Source organism: Anomaloglossus baeobatrachus, chromosome 12 (genome assembly GCF_048569485.1).
Source record: "Anomaloglossus baeobatrachus isolate aAnoBae1 chromosome 12, aAnoBae1.hap1, whole genome shotgun sequence".
Taxonomy (NCBI): domain Eukaryota; kingdom Metazoa; phylum Chordata; class Amphibia; order Anura; family Aromobatidae; genus Anomaloglossus; species Anomaloglossus baeobatrachus.
In genome coordinates, this window is record NC_134364.1 from 12,490,654 (window position 1) to 12,505,028 (window position 14,375).

The 14,375-nt window shown below is 53.6% G+C and overlaps 1 protein-coding gene across 1 annotated transcript in view; it reads right to left on the reverse strand.

The window, feature by feature from the left end:
• Positions 1–14,375, reverse strand: part of ITPK1 (inositol-tetrakisphosphate 1-kinase) — a 137,313-nt gene that overhangs the window by 80,347 nt on the left and 42,591 nt on the right. The gene's annotated exons all lie outside the window — the stretch shown is intronic.

Below are 14,375 nucleotides of genomic sequence, written 5' to 3' on the forward strand. Positions count from 1 at the left end.
CGCCCCCTACTATGCCGTATACATGCATCCAGTACAAAGTGCTGACATTTACTTACATAGTATGGCGCCAACTAGTGTTCACAGCATACAGCAAAATGTACCTCCACCTAATGAGCAGATTGCTGGAGGACACACACGCTCAATCACCTCCATCTAATGAGCCGAGTGCTGGAGGACACACACGCTCAGACACCTCCACCTAATGAGAAGAGTGCTGGAGGACACACACGCTCAGTCACCTCCACCTAATGAGCCAAGTGCTGGAGGACACACACGCTCAGACACCTCCACCTAATGAGAAGAGTGCTGGAGGACACACATGCTCAGTCACCTCCACCTAATGAGCCAAGTGCTGGAGAACACACACGCTCAGACACCTCCACCTAATGAGAAGAGTGCTGGAGGACACACACGCTCAGTCACCTCCACCTAATGAGCCGAGTGTTTGAGGATACACAAGCTCATTCACCTCCAGCTAATAAGCAAAGTACTGGAGGACACACAAGCTCATCTCTGAGTTAATGATCTGAGTGCTGGAGGAGACGCACACGCTCAGTCACATCCACCTAATGAGTGCAGTTCTGATGGACACACATGCTCAGTCACCTCCACCTAATCCGAGTGCTGGAGGACCCACACGCTCAGTCACCTCAATCTTTTCTGCTGAGTGATTGAGGACACATACACTCTGCCACATCCACTTAATGATATGAGTGCTGGAGGAGACACACACGCTCAGTCACCTCCACCTAATGAGTGCAGTTCTGATGGACACACATGCTCAGTCACGCTCTCAGCTAGGTGTCTGTACTGTGATCCTCTGGTCACTGCTGGGCAGCCTACAACTTACAGACCCGCTTTACAAAATGTTTTATTGAAGCTTAAAAGAACAGTACAGGTAAAATGAACAGCAGGGTTCTCCCCAGAGCAGGGACAGAGGGGCTGGAGCCTGGCACAGAGGTGCAAAGATCACCAAAGAGAAACCCTGTGACCAGCTTCACCTCGCCCGACCTGCACTTGGCATAACACCACGTATACGATTTATCTGGAGTTTTCCTTTAAATCAGGCCTGCACAACATAAGGCCTTGGGCAGCAAGTGGCCCGCCAAAGGATTTGCTGCAGCCTGTGAACATGTCGGACAGACGCCGCACCCTTCTTATAGTCAAACGTATAAGCGCGTTTTAGACGCAAAAACATTTTAACACTGTGGTGCTGAGACTGGGGCAGAGGAGCGTCCGTCATCCCCAGCCCTGACGTGCAGCAGCGTGAGGAGGTCAGAACATTGCAGACATCATGCTGCTGCTGGTGCCGCATAGGCGTGTGGGGTACATTATGGAGAAAGGCTGTGCGTTTGTGGGGAATCACTATGCAGTATGGAGAGGGGCTGTGGGTGTGGGGGGTACATTATAAAAAGCTGTGTGTGGTGGGGGGGGGGACACATTATATAGATGGACTGTTTGTGGGGGGGAAACATTATGGAGAGGGGCAGTGTTTGGGGGGGATACTATGGAGAGGCATTGCGAGAAGAGGGGCATATATATTATGGAGAGGCAGAGTCTGAGGGGGAATATTATGGAGAGTTATATTATGAGAGGGGCAGTGTGGGGGGACATTATAGGGAGGGTTATTAGAGGGGGAGGATATTTTGTGCAGGAAGGACAGTGAGGGGCAATAATTTATTCAGGGGTGCAGCATGGAAGATATTTATTTTTGTGGGGCAGTATAGTGATACCCTTATTTTTGAAGGGCACTGTTTTGGGAAGTGCTGCAGAAGACTGAGAAGAGGGAAGTCCGTAGAGACGAGATCTGGCCATGAAATCTCATCATGAAGTCTTTACTATGTGGAGACAAAAGGGACGGATCAACTTTAGACAAGGAATGTGTCCTCCATAAGGCACCTGGATGTAAAGGTTTTTGTGACGCTAACTATGTCTCATCAGTGGTGGAGTTCCTGTAAGATCCACAGTCCGATGATGACTGGTAACAACAACTCCCAGCATCTCCATAGCATTGTTAAGGGCGTAATGGGAATTGTAGATTCAAGTAATACATGTATGGTGCGGACATGATATTAGATTTGATCGCTGCAATCTGCTTGGTGTTTTATACATGTACTAATGGTGGGTCTGGTGCTGCATTTATATAGTAACAGTGTTTCTAGAGTGACATTCATGTACAGACAGTGGTCCTGATGCGGCATTCCTGTACGGATGGTGGTTCTAGTGCTGTATTCATATAGTGACGGTGGTCCTGGTGCTGCATTCCAGGACTGATGGTTGTCCTGATGATACATTCATATAGTGACGGTGGTTTGGAGCTGCATTCCAGGACTGATGGTTGTCCTGATGCTGCATTCATATAAAGGCTGTTGACTAGTGCTACATTCATGCACTGATGGTCCTGGTGCTGTATCCATGCACTGATGTTGGTCCTAGTGCTGCATTCCTGTACTGACAGAGGTCCTGGTGCTGCATTCCTGTATTGATGTGGTTTTGGTGCAGCACTCATGTATTGACAATGGTTTTTATCTTCTACACATGTAGAAATCCATAACATGCTTCAAGGATATATTAAAAATTAAAAATACTCAAATGAACTTATGAGGAGGATTTGGTGAGTTTATGCTCCGAAAACTCAGTTTAAGTTAGCGTGTGTTCACACTGATTTTTTTGGGAGCAGAAACTGAGCAAAATATCTCTAAATCTGTTTCAAATACTTATAAAACTTTGTTCTGGTGATGTAGTAATGTACTGATGGTGGTTCTGGTGATGTAGTAATGTACTGATGGTGGTTCTGATGATGTAGTAATGTACTGATGGTGGTTCTGGTGATGTAGTAATGTACTGATGGTGGTTCTGATGATGTATTTACGTAAATACCCCTCTGAATTTTCTTGCAGCCCTTGGGATTGGTTCAGTATGGCAATGTGGCCCTTGGACCAAAAAATTATGTGCACCCCTGTTTTAAATAGACTTCACTAGAAAGGATATATGCCAAAAGCTAACATTTAATGTAAACACATCACAAAGTAACGACAACTCCAATTATTTGATGGGGTGGTTGGTGGGAAGTGGAGAAACCGCCCGATCCCCGGTGATCTCTACTTGACATCACAACTCTACAGCGCTGAGACAACTCCGTCCACATATGAAATGCAGCACACTTACAATCTGACATTTTTCAGGATTACCGGCCCTTTAAGTCTCCCAGCCTCTTTTGGTTATTTAAAGATCCGCTCTGATCAACAGTTCAAAGTTCAGACATAATAAGAGCGAGGAGACGTGGGAGGGCGAGTGCGTCAGCGCCAAAGATAATAAATACAGATTTACCGGCTGAATATAGCTGATCTACGCCCATTCTGAGGAGCCGGGCACATCCAAAACCTCAGATATCCCAGCAATCCCTGGCCGGCCGCGCAGGATTAACAGGACACTTGTGAAATAGCTGAAGATTAGGGTTTTGCTTTATCTGGAAATTGGAGGATTATTTATTTCAGTAACTGGATAGGGTTTTACAAGGAGGGGCCCTTTAAGATGGCCAGTGAGCCAATAGCGATCCATCCTGGCCCTCCCCATGCTCGGCTAAGCCCACAGCAATTCTTCCCAATCACCTCATACACACATGCATGCTCATCTGGTTTGGAAGCCATTCTTACCAACCCTTCAGATACACATGCACGCTCACCTTCCTCTCAACCTGCACACCCATGCACGCTCCGATCACCCAGCAGCTATTCTTCTCAACTGCACACACATGCACGCTCCGATCATCCAGCAGCTATCCCTCTCACCTGCACACACATGCACACTCCAATCATCCAGCAGCTATCCCCCTCAACTGCACACACATGCACGCTCCGATCATCCAGCAGCTATCCCTCTCACCTGCACACACATGCACGCTCCAATCATCCAGCAGCTATCCCCCTCACCTGCACACACATGCACGCTCCGATCATCCAGCAGCTATCCCTCTCAGCTGCACACACATGCACGCTCCAATCATCCAGCAGCTATCCCCCTCACCTGCACACACATGCACGCTCCGATCATCCAGCAGCTATCCCTCTCAGCTGCACACACATGAACGCTCCAATCATCCAGCAGCTATCCCTCTCACCTGCACACACATGCACGCTCCAATCATCCAGCAGCTATCCCCCTCAACTGCACACACATGCACGATCCGATCATCCAGCAGCTATCCCTCTCAAATTGCACACACATGCACGCTCCGATCATCCAGCAGCTATCCCCCTCAACTGCACACACATGCACGATCCGATCCAGCAGCTAACCCTCTCAACCTGCACAAACATGCACGCTCCGATCATCCAGCAGCTATCCCTCTCACCTGCACACACATGCACGCTCCAATCATCCAGCAGCTATCCCCCTCACCTGCACACACATGCACGCTCCAATCATCCAGCAGCTATCCCCTTCACCTGCACACACATGAACGCTCCGATCATCCAGCAGCTATCCCTCTCAACTGCACACACATGCACGCTCCGATCATCCAGCAGGTATTCCTCTCAACTGCACACACATGCACGCTCCGATCATCCAGCAGCTATCCCTCTCAACTGCACACACATGCACGCTCCGATCATCCAGCAGCTATCCCCCTCAACTGTACACACATGCACGCTCCGATCATCCAGCAGCTATCCCTCTCAACCTGCACACACATGCACGCTCCGATCATCCAGCAGCTATCCCTCTCAACCTGCACACACATGCACGCTCCGATCATCCAGCAGGTATTCCTCTCAACTGCACACAAATGCACGCTCCGATCATCCAGCAGCTATTCCTCTCACCTGCACACACATGCACGCTCCGATCATCCAGCAGCTATCCCCCTCCACTGCACACACATGCACGCTCCGATCATCCAGCAGCTATCCCTCTCAACCTGCACACCCATGCACGCTCCGATCATCCAGCAGCTATCCCTCTCAACTGCACACACATACACGCTCCGATCATCCAGCGGCTATCCCTCTCAACTGCACACACATGCACGCTCTGATCATCCAGCAGCTATTCCTCTCACCTGCACACACATGCACGCTCCGATCATCCAGCAGCTATCCCTCTCAACTGCACACACATGCACGCTCCGATCATCCAGCAGCTATTCCTCTCAACTGCACACACATGCACACTCCGATCATCCAGCAGCTATCCCTCTCAACTGCACACACATGCACGCTCCGATCATCCAGCAGCTATTCTTCTCACCTGCACACACATGCACGCTCCAATCATCCTGCAGCTATTCCTCTCACCTGCACACACATGCACGCTCCGATCATCCAGCAGCTATTCCTCTCACCTGCACACACATGCACGCTCCGATCATCCAGCAGTTATTCCTCTCACCTGCACACACATGCAAGCTCCGATCATCCAGCAGCTATTCCTCTCAACTGCACACACTTGCACGCTCCGATCATCGAGGAGCTATCCCTCTCAACTGCACACACATGCACGCTCCGATCATCCAGCAGCTATCCCCCCCAACTGCACACACATGCACGCTCCGATTATCCAGCAGCTATCCCCCTCAACTGCACACCCATGCACGCTCCGATCATCCAGCAGCTATCCCTCTCAACTGTACACACATACACGCTCCGATCATCCAGCGGCTATCCCTCTCAACTGCACACACATGCACGCTCTGATCATCCAGCCGCTATTCCTCTCACCTGCACACACATGCACGCTCCGATCATCCAGCAGCTATTCCTCTCTCCTGCACACACATGCACGCTCCGATCATCCAGCAGCTATTCCTCTCTCCTGCACACACATGCACGCTCCGATCATCCAGCAGCTATTCCTCTCAACTGCACACACATGCACGCTCCGATCATCCAGCAGCTATCCCTCTCAACTGCACACACATGCACGCTCCGATCATCCAGCAGCTATTCTTCTCACCTGCACACACATGCACGCTCCATTCATCCTGCAGCTATTCCTCTCACCTGCACACACATGCACGCTCCGATCATCCAGCAGCTATTCCTCTCAACTGCACACACATGCACGCTCCGATCATCCAGCAGCTATTCCTCTCACCTGCACACACATGCACGCTCCGATCATCCAGCAGCTATTCCTCTCAACTGCACACACTTGCACGCTCCGATCATCGAGGAGCTATTCCTCTCAACTGCACACACATGCACGCTCCGATCATCCAGCAGCTATCCCCCCCAACTGCACACACATGCATGCTCCGATTATCCAGCAGCTATCCCTCTCGACCTGCACACACATGCACGCTCCGATCATCCAGCAGCTATTCCTCTCACCTGCACACACATGCACGCTCCGATCATCCAGCAGCTATTCCTCTCACCTGCACACACATGCACGCTCCGATCATCCAGCAGCTATTCCTCTCACCTGCACACACATGCACGCTCCGATCATCCAGCAGCTATTCCTCTCAACTGCACACACTTGCACGCTCCGATCATCGAGGAGCTATCCCTCTCAACTGCACACACATGCACGCTCCGATCATCCAGCAGCTATCCCCCCCAACTGCACACACATGCACGCTCCGATTATCCAGCAGCTATCCCCCTCAACTGCACACCCATGCACGCTCCGATCATCCAGCAGCTATCCCTCTCAACTGCACACACATACACGCTCCGATCATCCAGCGGCTATTCCTCTCACCTGCACACACATGCACGCTCCGATCATCCAGCAGCTATTCCTCTCAACTGCACACACATGCACGCTCCGATCATCCAGCAGCTATCCCCCTCCACTGCACACACATGCACGCTCCGATCATCTAGCAGCTATTTCTCTCAACTGCCCACACATGCACGCTCCGATCATCCAGCAGCTATTCCTCTCACCTGCACACACATGGACGCTCCGATCATCCAGCCGCTATTCCTCTCAACTGCACACACATGCACGCTCCGATCATCCAGCCGCTATCCCTCTCACCTGCACACACATGCACGCTCCGATCATCCAGCCGCTATCCCTCTCACCTGCCCACACATGCACGCTCCGATCATCCAGCAGCTATTCCTCTCACCTGCACACACATGGACGCTCCGATCATCCAGCCGCTATTCCTCTCAACTGCACACACATGCACGCTCCGATCATCCAGCCGCTATCCCTCTCACCTGCACACACATGCACGCTCCGATCATCCAGCAGCTATTCCTCTCAACTGCACACACATGCACGCTCCAATCAGCCAGCAGCTTTCTCCCAAAACGCTTCCCCTCCATGCACACTTAGATGGCAGTTATTTTTCAGCTCCAGCTTCCCTCCCCCACCCTACATACATGCACGCTCAATTTAGCATACAGCTACTCCTCTCAAACCGTCATACACATGTAAGATCAATTTGGCCAACAACCATTAATTTCAACACAGTTATGCACATACACGCTCAGCTGACAACTATTCCTCCCAATCTCCTTCCCCCTCATACACATGCATGGTTAGGTCTGTCACCAGCTCTCCCTCCCCATACACATGCATGGTCAGGTCTGTCACCAGCTCTCCCTCCCCATACACATGCATGGTCAGGTCTGTCACCAGCTCTCCCTCCCCATACACATGCATGGTCAGGTCTGTCCCTAGCTCTCCCTCCCCATACACATGCATGGTCAGGTCTGTCACCAGGTCTCCCTCCCCATACACATGCATGGTCAGGTCTGTCACCAGCTTTCCCTCCCCATACACATGCATGGTCAGGTCTGTCCCTAGCTCTCCCTCCCCATACACATGCATGGTCAGGTCTGTCACCAGCTCTCCCTCCCCATACACATGCATGGTCAGGTCTGTCACCAGCTCTCCCTCCCCATACACATGCATGGTCAGGTCTGTCCCTAGCTCTCCCTCCCCATACACATGCATGGTCAGGTCTGTCACCAGCTCTCCCTCCCCATACACATGCATGGTCAGGTCTGTCACCAGCTCTCCCTCCCCATACACATGCATGGTCAGGTCTGTCACCAGCTCTCCCTCCCCATACACATGCATGGTCAGGTCTGTCCCTAGCTCTCCCTCCCCATACACATGCATGGTCAGGTCTGTCACCAGGTCTCCCTCCCCATACACATGCATGGTCAGGTCTGTCACCAGCTCTCCCTCCCCATACACATGCATGCTCAGGTCTGTCACCAGCTCTCCCTCCCCATACACATGCATGGTCAGGTCTGTCACCAGCTCTCCCTCCCCATACACATGCATGGTCAGGTCTGTCACCAGCTATCCCTCCCCATACACATGCATGCTCAGGTCTGTCACCAGCTCTCCCTCCCCATACACATGCATGCTCAGGTCTGTCACTAGCTTTCCCTCCCCATACACATGCATGGTCAGGTCTGTCACCAGCTCTCCCTCCCCATACACATGCATGCTCAGGTCTGTCACCAGCTTTCCCTCCCCATACACATGCATGCTCAGGTCTGTCACCAGCTCTCCCTCCCCATACACATGCATGGTCAGGTCTGTCACCAGCTCTCCCTCCCCATACACATGCATGGTCAGGTCTGTCACTAGCTCTCCCTCCCCATACACATGCATGGTCAGGTCTGTCACCAGCTCTCCCTCCCCATACACATGCATGGTCAGGTCTGTCACCAGCTCTCCCTCCCCATACACATGCATGCTCGTGTCTGTCACCAGCTCTCCCTCCCCATACACATGCATGGTCAGGTCTGTCACCAGCTCTCCCTCCCCATACACATGCATGCTCAGGTCTGTCACCAGCTCTCCCTCCCCATACACATGCATGGTCAGGTCTGTCACCAGCTCTCCCTCCCCATACACATGCATGGTCAGGTCTGTCACCAGCTCTCCCTCCCCATACACATGCATGGTCAGGTCTGTCACCAGCTCTCCCTCCCCATACACATGCATGGTCAGGTCTGTCACCAGCTTTCCCTCCCCATACACATGCATGGTCAGGTCTGTCCCTAGCTCTCCCTCCCCATACACATGTATGGTCAGGTCTGTCACCAGCTCTCCCTCCCCATACACATGCATGGTCAGGTCTGTCACCAGCTCTCCCTCCCCATACACATGCATGCTCAGGTCTGTCACCAGCTCTCCCTCCCCATACACATGCATGGTCAGGTCTGTCACCAGCTCTCCCTCCCCATACACATGCATGGTCAGGTCTGTCACCAGCTCTCCCTCCCCATACACATGCATGGTCAGGTCTGTCACCAGCTCTCCCTCCCCATACACATGCATGGTCAGGTCTGTCACTAGCTCTCCCTCCCCATACACATGCATGGTCAGGTCTGTCACTAGCTCTCCCTCCCCATACACATGCATGCTCAGGTCTGTCACTAGCTCTCCCTCCCCATACACATGCATGGTCAGGTCTGTCACCAGCTCTCCCTCCCCATACACATGCATGGTCAGGTCTGTCACTAGCTCTCCCTCCCCATACACATGCATGCTCAGGTCTGTCACCAGCTCTCCCTCCCCATACACATGCATGGTCAGGTCTGTCACCAGCTCTCCCTCCCCATACACATGCATGGTCAGGTCTGTCACCAGCTCTCCCTCCCCATACACATGCATGGTCAGGTCTGTCACCAGCTCTCCCTCCCCATACACATGCATGGTCAGGTCTGTCACTAGCTCTCCCTCCCCATACACATGTATGGTCAGGTCTGTCACTAGCTCTCCCTCCCCATACACATGCATGGTCAGGTCTGTCACTAGCTCTCCCTCCCCATACACATGCATGCTCAGGTCTGTCACTAGCTCTCCCTCCCCATACACATGCATGGTCAGGTCTGTCACTAGCTCTCCCTCCCCATACACATGCATGGTCAGGTCTGTCACCAGCTCTCCCTCCCCATACACATGCATGGTCAGGTCTGTCACCAGCTCTCCCTCCCCATACACATGCATGGTCAGGTCTGTCACCAGCTCTCCCTCCCCATACACATGCATGGTCAGGTCTGTCACCAGCTCTCCCTCCCCATACACATGCATGGTCAGGTCTGTCACCAGCTCTCCCTCCCCATACACATGCATGCTCAGGTCTGTCACCAGCTCTCCCTCCCCATACACATGCATGGTCAGGTCTGTCACCAGCTCTCCCTCCCCATACACATGCATGGTCAGGTCTGTCACCAGCTCTCCCTCCCCATACACATGCATGCTCAGGTCTGTCACCAGCTCTCCCTCCCCATACACATGCATGGTCAGGTCTGTCACCAGCTCTCCCTCCCCATACACATGCATGGTCAGGTCTGTCACCAGCTCTCCCTCCCCATACACATGCATGGTCAGGTCTGTCACCAGCTCTCCCTCCCCATACTCCCCATACACATGCACGCTCGTGTCTGTCACCAGCTCTCCCTCCCCATACACATGCATGGTCAGGTCTGTCACCAGCTCTCCCTCCCCATACACATGCATGGTCAGGTCTGTCACCAGCTCTCCCTCCCCATACACATGCATGGTCAGGTCTGTCACCAGCTCTCCCTCCCCATACACATGCATGCTCAGGTCTGTCACCAGCTCTCCCTCCCCATACACATGCATGGTCAGGTCTGTCACCAGCTCTCCCTCCCCATACTCCCCATACACATGCACGCTCGTGTCTGTCACCAGCTCTCCCTCCCCATACACATGCATGGTCAGGTCTGTCACCAGCTCTCCCTCCCCATACACATGCATGGTCAGGTCTGTCACCAGCTTTCCCTCCCCATACACATGCATGGTCAGGTCTGTCTATAGCTCTCCCTCCCCATACACATGCATGGTCAGGTCTGTCACCAGCTCTCCCTCCCCATACACATGCATGGTCAGGTCTGTCACCAGCTCTCCCTCCCCATACACATGCATGGTCAGGTCTGTCCCTAGCTCTCCCTCCCCATACACATGCATGGTCAGGTCTGTCACCAGCTCTCCCTCCCCATACACATGCATGGTCAGGTCTGTCACCAGCTCTCCCTCCCCATACACATGCATGGTCAGGTCTGTCACCAGCTCTCCCTCCCCATACACATGCATGCTCAGGTCTGTCACTAGCTCTCCCTCCCCATACACATGCATGGTCAGGTCTGTCACCAGCTCTCCCTCCCCATACACATGCATGGTCAGGTCTGTCACCAGCTCTCCCTCCCCATACACATGCATGCTCAGGTCTGTCACTAGCTCTCCCTCCCCATACACATGCATGGTCAGGTCTGTCACCAGCTCTCCCTCCCCATACACATGCATGGTCAGGTCTGTCCCTAGCTCTCCCTCCCCATACACATGCATGGTCAGGTCTGTCACCAGCTCTCCCTCCCCATACACATGCATGGTCAGGTCTGTCACTAGCTCTCCCTCCCCATACACATGCATGGTCAGGTCTGTCACCAGCTCTCCCTCCCCATACACATGCATGGTCAGGTCTGTCACCAGCTCTCCCTCCTCATACACATGCATGGTCAGGTCTGTCACCAGCTCTCCCTCCCCATACACATGCATGCTCAGGTCTGTCACCAGCTCTCCCTCCCCATACACATGCATGGTCAGGTCTGTCACCAGCTCTCCCTCCCCATACACATGCATGGTCAGGTCTGTCACCAGCTCTCCCTCCCCATACACATGCATGGTCAGGTCTGTCACCAGCTCTCCCTCCCCATACACATGCATGGTCAGGTCTGTCACTAGCTCTCCCTCCCCATACACATGCATGGTCAGGTCTGTCACCAGCTCTCCCTCCCCATACACATGCATGGTCAGGTCTGTCCCTAGCTCTCCCTCCCCATACACATGCATGGTCAGGTCTGTCACCAGCTCTCCCTCCCCATACACATGCATGGTCAGGTCTGTCACCAGCTCTCCCTCCCCATACACATGCATGGTCAGGTCTGTCACTAGCTCTCCCTCCCCATACACATGCATGGTCAGGTCTGTCACCAGCTCTCCCTCCCCATACACATGCATGGTCAGGTCTGTCACCAGCTCTCCCTCCTCATACACATGCATGGTCAGGTCTGTCACCAGCTCTCCCTCCCCATACACATGCATGCTCAGGTCTGTCACCAGCTCTCCCTCCCCATACACATGCATGGTCAGGTCTGTCACCAGCTCTCCCTCCCCATACACATGCATGGTCAGGTCTGTCACCAGCTCTCCCTCCCCATACACATGCATGGTCAGGTCTGTCACCAGCTCTCCCTCCCCATACACATGCATGGTCAGGTCTGTCACTAGCTCTCCCTCCCCATACACATGCATGGTCAGGTCTGTCACCAGCTCTCCCTCCCCATACACATGCATGGTCAGGTCTGTCACCAGCTCTCCCTCCTCATACACATGCATGGTCAGGTCTGTCACCAGCTCTCCCTCCCCATACACATGCATGGTCAGGTCTGTCACCAGCTCTCCCTCCCCATACACATGCATGCTCAGGTCTGTCACCAGCTCTCCCTCCCCATACACATGCATGGTCAGGTCTGTCACCAGCTCTCCCTCCCCATACACATGCATGGTCAGGTCTGTCACCAGCTCTCCCTCCCCATACACATGCATGGTCAGGTCTGTCACCAGCTCTCCCTCCCCATACACATGCATGGTCAGGTCTGTCACCAGCTCTCCCTCCCCATACACATGCATGGTCAGGTCTGTCACCAGCTCTCCCTCCCCATACACATGCATGGTCAGGTCTGTCCCTAGCTCTCCCTCCCCATACACATGCATGGTCAGGTCTGTCACCAGCTCTCCCTCCCCATACACATGCATGCTCAGGTCTGTCACCAGCTCTCCCTCCCCATACACATGCATGGTCAGGTCTGTCCCTAGCTCTCCCTCCCCATACACATGCATGGTCAGGTCTGTCACCAGCTCTCCCTCCCCATACACATGCATGCTCAGGTCTGTCACCAGCTCTCCCTCCCCATACACATGCATGGTCAGGTCTGTCACCAGCTCTCCCTCCCCATACACATGCATGCTCAGGTCTGTCACCAGCTCTCCCTCCCCATACACATGCATGGTCAGGTCTGTCACCAGCTCTCCCTCCCCATACACATGCATGGTCAGGTCTGTCACTAGCTCTCCCTCCCCATACACATGCATGGTCAGGTCTGTCCCTAGCTCTCCCTCCCCATACACATGCATGGTCAGGTCTGTCACCAGCTCTCCCTCCCCATACACATGCATGGTCAGGTCTGTCCCTAGCTCTCCCTCCCCATACACATGCATGGTCAGGTCTGTCACCAGCTCTCCCTCCCCATACACATGCATGGTCAGGTCTGTCCCTAGCTCTCCCTCCCCATACACATGCATGGTCAGGTCTGTCACTAGCTCTCCCTCCCCATACACATGCATGGTCAGGTCTGTCACCAGCTCTCCCTCCCCATACACATGCATGCTCAGGTCTGTCACTAGCTCTCCCTCCCCATACACATGCATGCTCGTGTCTGTCATCAGCTGACATTCCTGACACCACCATTCACTTGCACCTTTGCTTAGGCTAAGTTCACATTTCCGCTAAAATCTATCAGTCACAATCCGCTGCTCTTGTAAACAGCGGAATCCGTTTAGCGGATTCCGCTGCTCCCATAGACTTGTATGAGCAGCGGATTGTGACTGATGATGCTGCGTTGCACCCTCCGCCCGACTGATCAGTCGTGGAACGACTGACCGCCGGGCGGGGGGAACGCAGCATGTAACGTTTTTTGAGCAGCGAGATCCGTCGGATTTCGCTGCGCATGCTCTCTGGCTCCCTGCACACGTCACCAGCTTTGGTTGGTTACCCGATATTTACCCTGGTTACGGTGCAAGGAGCCAGCGCTAAGCGGTGTAGGCCCGTAACCAAGGTAAATATCGGGTAACCAAGGTAAACATCGGGTGCTTTGCTGTTACCCGATATTTAGGCTGGTTACGTGTGCAGGGAGGCCGACACTTCCCCGCTCGGCCCCGCCCCCTCCCGCACTCTGCACATGTATGTACACACACACACACACACACACACACACACACACACACACACACACACCTGTCCCCAGCCATGCAGACAAGCACTGACACCCTCGTCTGGCCCCGCCCCCCGCTCGGCTCCGCCCCCTCCCGCACTTTGCATGTGCACACACATACATACATACATACATACATACATGCACATACACACACTCACTCACACATACACTCACCTGTCCCCAGCCATGCAGACCGCAGCACTTCCACTGACATCCTCAGCGCCTGGCCCCGCCCCCCGCTCGGCTCTGCCCCCGAACTCCGCCCCCCACACACAACGGAATCCGACAAAGAATTCTGTTCTTTGTCATCCGTTGTACAGCGTTGAACAGCGCATCAGTCACATGCGTCAAGCGACGCATGTGACTGAT